We start from the raw sequence: 6000 nt of genomic DNA, 5'->3' as shown, positions 1-6000 counted from the left end.
AGATGTTTCCCACAAAGAGAAAGCGGCAGTTGAAAAGATTCTACAGATTATAATAGTGAGTTTGTAACTGACACAAAAGCAGCAAAAGTTTGTGGTTTGGCTGAAAGAAAAGATTATTTTCATCCTTGATTGATTTGTTTGTTGATTACTTTTTCAAATAATTTAAGTCTTTAAAATGTCATGAACTTGTGGAAAATACACAAGGTGACATCTACTAAATTATTCTATTATTATTATTGTTTATTGTGCTTTTAGAAATCCCTCAGGTTTCACTAGAGCACATAAAACTTGTAATAAGTACATAATAAGCTCACAAGAAGTTTTGGCTTGAGCCAGCTGAAGGCGTGGAAAACATGCATGTGTGCATATGATCAGGATGGAACCACCTCCACCTCATTTTGAGCCAGAACAAACCCTGTATATAGATCAGCATATGGACCCTCTTCTATCATGCATGATAATGATCTTTTATTTTCCGTTTGTGAAAAGAAACCAGTTATTTTTAAACTGCTGTGTGTTTATCTTAACATTAATCAGCACACTGATGATGACGATGATGACAATGATGATGATGATGATGATGATGATGATGATAAAGGGCCGGTTTCTGCAGTGGTGTGGTAATCACTATAAGTCATTAGGCTTTGCGATTTGATCTCTGCTTCAGTCCAGTATAATCAGCCACCATCTAGAGGGAGAATCTTCTGTACATATCTTGCTCTGGGATTTTGATCCTGAAATGAAATGATTCGATTATTATAAATGGGAAAGATTATAAATGGGATGATGATTGATAGCTGGGGAGCACACACAGGTTTCGAAGGATTGATCTAATCATGTACACAGTAATTATTAACCATAGCTTTAACCCTCGCATAATCTAAATGTCACATCAGTTCTAATATTATCTCGGTAACAATCCTCCATCAGCTTGGTGAATGTGAGGAAAAGCCAAAACTCTACTTCTGTCTCTCACACGTAGAACATGAAAACACACTGTCAAACCCCAGGCTTCATATTTAACATTTCAAACACCCACAATTAAAGGCATCAGGCTGCAGTTAACTGGTAAAGATTCATCTGCATTACTCCACAGCCCAGTGAATTTTCTTCCCTCCTACACACATTCACAGCTTCAGGCCTGTTTTATTAACTTACGGCACAGTGGAAGTAAGATCAGTTAAAGACGTGGGTGTGGAATAAGTAAAGATGACACTGTCTAATGTGCTCAACATATGTACTGTACTTAAAAATGCTGCATGAATGTGGGTGGAAAATATGTCTCCATAGTGCCACAGTTACATGGCATTTCATCGATTTCATACTGGCTACACAGCTGTGACTCTGACTTTTTTTCTGAATGAATGTATGAGACTAAGAAATCAGATATTTATTCACACTAACAGCATCCTTCACTTATCCCAGTGGCCGTGCATGTGAGAAAACTCAATCCCAAAGAAAACCTGAGAACCCTGTCAAACCTTAACTTAGTGTCGGATGCAGATTTTCCTCAAATCAAATTCAGGTCCAATTTAAATTGCATTTTGGACACTTGTGTCTTTTTCCCATGTTAAAACTAAGCATCAGCCTCCGGGGCTAAATAAATGAAGCCACCACTGAAGTACCAAAAACTGCAGTTCCTCTAATTAACACTAGAGCCTGGCTCCAACAGTGAGCCAATCCCATTAGACTCCCATGTTATAATGTGCAACTTTACAGCAGAAATAAACATGTTTACAGGCTGGTACAAAGAACAGTTTTGGTCTCTGTAGCTAATTTCCTCCATGACAACTGTACTAGGGGTGAATTTTTATATAATTCACCTGTTTACATTTTATTTGGCTTAAAGATAACAGTGATGGGTGGGTGAATGTATGCTTTCCACAACTGGCATACACCGAAGTTTTAGCTCCACACACGACCCCACCTCTTTGCCCATTTTTGGATTAGCCAGGAGTTCGACGGATTCAGGTACTGCCAAGATGGCGACGGTGGAGCAGCTCACTCTGAGCTTCAAAACCGCTCTTCAGAAATTTGTGGGTGAATTTACAGAGGCTTTGTCCATTGCTATTTAGTCTATCTTTAAAGCAGCACAGACTGCTGCTTGGTCGGGCCATATTGCTTCAGGTACCATAGATAGATAGATACTTTGTTAATTCCAAGGGAAATTATGGCATCCAGTAGTTTACATGACGCATATAAAAACCATTATGATTTTAATCAGATTGACAAATCCTCCTTCAAAACAGGCCCAGACGTTCATTCACTGTAACATCCCAATTACAATGGCAGCTCTTATTTGGCCAATCAGGGAGGAAAGTGCTAAGAGAGTGAAAATGGATACACTCAACTGACACAAAAATACATTTCAAAAACATTTAGACACAATATGATTTTATATATTACTAAATCTATGTTATGTAAGTCCAATGTGAGGGTGTCCTTGCAGGGTAGTGGCAGATTGCAGTGTCATGTATGGCCTGTCTCTTGCTGACCACCTGAATCCCTGATGCCTCCCTGTCACTCTGCAGGCAAATCAGTCAGCCATGTAAAATTGTCCAATCATTCAGTAAGAGGGAAAAAACATGCTCTCACTGAGCAAAACCTTAAAATTCTCCATTTGGCATGAAAAACTACATCCAGGCAGTCAGATGGGAAGAAAGCAGCCCCCACACACCCCAAATAATTTTGATAATTACAAGTTACTTCATCATCACAATGAATTATATAAAAACCATATCACACTCCCCATCTGCCAGAGCATTTCTCTAAATAAGTGCCTAAATAAGTTTATCTAAGAAATGGTAGAGGTGTTTATTTGATTTGATTTACAGAAATGCATCTTTGAACAAATGATGTCTGAGTGAAAATGAAAAGAAAAATGAAAAGAATATATAACATGTACAATAACTTGTCTAAAGTAGAAAATTATGCTTTAATTGCACCACAGTGGTGCTTAGTCCTGCAGAACTGCATTAGTCTGGTACTGTGTTGTTGTCTGACTATGAATTTAAAGTAGGAGACAATTAAGTGACTCAGTGTTGTATGAGAAATTACCTCACTCATACATTTAAAGGTCCCATACTGTATAAAGGTAGATTTCAATGTCTTATTTGATTGTAAAGCAGGTCTAGGTTCTATATTAATACTTTGAAAGTATCAAAGTACTCAAAAATGCAAATGCCAATCTGATTGGCTCACCAAACTGTTGTTGCAAAAAAAGCCTGAGAGAGGAGATGTAAGACTACACTGAGATGGTTTTTGGTTGGTAAAACCACAAATATATCTTCTTATGGATCAACACTTCAAATTAAACACAGGAGAAGGGTAAAATATTGGACCTTTAAATCCCACATTCACTCCAGATGCTCATTCCACTTTGAAAATGCAGAGTTCAGTAAAAGTGAATTACACTTCTCAGAATGAATGTGCTCAGACCAACTGTCAGTGCTGCAGGTAGCCTAACTAAAAGCATCTCTGCCTATGTCGACCACTTTAGAAAAGTTGATTTCCCATGGGGAAGATAAAACCACTATAACTTAATTTTCTCCACCTTTTAATTTGGGAAAAAAGCTATCTGTCAGACATTGCAGATCATAGTATCTGAGTTATTTGCAGGGAATCATAATGCCCCCTATGCCTTAGGGGTTAAGACGTCATCCGTGAACTGTAGTGTCCAAGCCTTAAGTCTGGACTGGACTTTTCTTGACCCTTCTGTAAAACTCAGTTTCTACACTATCTGCACATAGTAACTTCAGTATGGTTAACATTCAATAATGGTTGTGCTGACATTTAATAAAAGCTGATGAAAACTGATATCTGGTCTCCTGCATAAAAAACAAACATGCTACATGCACCACCCCAAATCTCCATGACTGTATTCCTGAAGTGCGTCCTCCTGCTGCCTTACTTTGGAGTTAACACAGGCACAGGGTGCATATTGTGCAAGTACATAACATCCAATATGGACATAATTCTCAGGAATACTGGGATGTGTGCTGAGAGGAACGGCAAAAACTACAGTCTCAGCTACAGCCAAGCACCAGTCTAGACAGTAGAAAGAAATAGAAAGAAGCCTTCTTAAATTTTCTGGGCCAACTGGTGTCCTAAATCATCCCTGGTGAATGAGTGCCTGTAAAACCAAACACATTCAGCAGGACAACCACCAAAAGGTCCAGTAATGACAGGAGCTTCAGTTTTACTGTGGTATTTGCCAAGTAACAAATTATGTTAGTGGCTAAAACAAAGTGCCAAGGCACAAGAAATGTACAATGGTACTGAATCTGTCGGAAACAGGAAGTAAAAAGAGTTTTTTCTTGCAGTTGTTGGAACACTTTGACTTAATATCATCCAATAAAATAAGTTACCTATCATGACAATTGTGTGAAGCTAAAACTAGCTAATGTTGATCAAATGTTAGCTCTAACTTTTCAAATATGTAGCTCTGTGGCTATTGCTTTAGTTTTACCAATACCTACTCCTTCACAAGACACACTGATAACAGAATATTCCAAAGCCCTAAAATAAATCTTCGTGGAAGGACTGACTCTCAGATGGGAACAATGGTAATCAAGCTTGACCCCATTCTATAAAAATCTTGTATTTGTCAGCCAGAACATCTTGGAAGCTGCTATAAGACTAACAACAGTGGGCCACAGTAATTAGGCAGGCTGCAAATGAACACCCATTTACAGCTGCGGAGGCACCCATCCAGTCTGTTGCCACAGCCCTCAATTTGCATAGTCTAATAATAATCCAACCTTAATCCTCTGTTCCACATGAAGATGGTTTTAGAGATGTTGTCCGCAAAAAAAACAGTGTTAGTCTCTTGGAAAGTTTATTAACAGGAGTCAATTTATAAAAGAAAAATGGATGTTTTGTAATGCAACATAATGGAAGACAGTAGTCATCAAGCACACACAACCTTCTTTCTGGAAGGCAGTAGCCTATTGTTTCATTATTAAACAATACTGTTGAGCCACTGGATATGTGTTATACATAAAATACACAAGGACTAGGTTATTTGCAGTACTGCACATACAACATCCTGCCTATAAGCAGTGGTGGACAGTCTTTCAGGAGCACCGGGGCATTTCCCGGTGGCCTGAGGCAGTAATATAACAAGCAGGAATGAGTTGACAGGCCTCTTGATTCACCTCACCTGTGTATGACACTCAATTGCTGTAATAACATACCATTGCTAAAATTCATAACCATTATACAACCATTTACAATTGAACATATTTTTTATGACTCTGCGCTGGCGACAGCATTATGTTTTGGGATTGTCCATCAACCCAGACGTCCATCCGTCCCATTCTTGTGGACACAATATCTCAGTAAAGCCTAGAGGGAATTTCCTCAAATTTGGCGCAAACATTCATTTGGGCTCAAGGATGAACTGATTAGATTAAGGTCATCAAAGGTCAAAGGTCACGGTGACTCACTAAACAGATTTTTGGCTTCTTGAATGTCATATCTCAAGACCACCTTGAGGGAATTTCTTTAGATATGGGACAAAAATTCACTTGGACTTAAAGATGAAATGATTAGATTTTGGTGGTCAAAGGTCAAAGTTCAAGATCATGTTGATCTCACGTTCTTGTGAATGCAATATATTAGAAATTTCCAGAGGAAATTTCTTTACATCTGGTACAAACATTCATATGGACTCAAAGATGAATGGAATTCAGTTGGTTGGTCAGAGGTCAAAGGTCACTGTGACCTCACAAAACATATTTTTGGCCAAAACTCATAAAGTCATACACTAATTATGACACAATTTAACTCAAATGCCTATAAGGATAAAATGAAGTGATGGCATTTTATATATAAAAGTTCAAGGGTCAATTTCACTGTGACATCATAATGTTCTGCAAAAACAGTTCTGGCCATTATTCAATGCTGTAACTCAGGAAGGACAGATTGTGACCATATTTTCTGTAACTTGGCTGGTTGGTGGAGGGATACAACCACAAAGTGTTAATTCTAGTTTCATAG

This window comes from Seriola dumerili, unplaced genomic scaffold (genome assembly GCF_002260705.1).
Source record: "Seriola dumerili isolate Sdu_G_001 unplaced genomic scaffold, Sdu_1.0 BDQW01000645.1, whole genome shotgun sequence".
Taxonomy (NCBI): domain Eukaryota; kingdom Metazoa; phylum Chordata; class Actinopteri; order Carangiformes; family Carangidae; genus Seriola; species Seriola dumerili.
Note: the sequence above shows the minus strand (reverse complement) of the source record.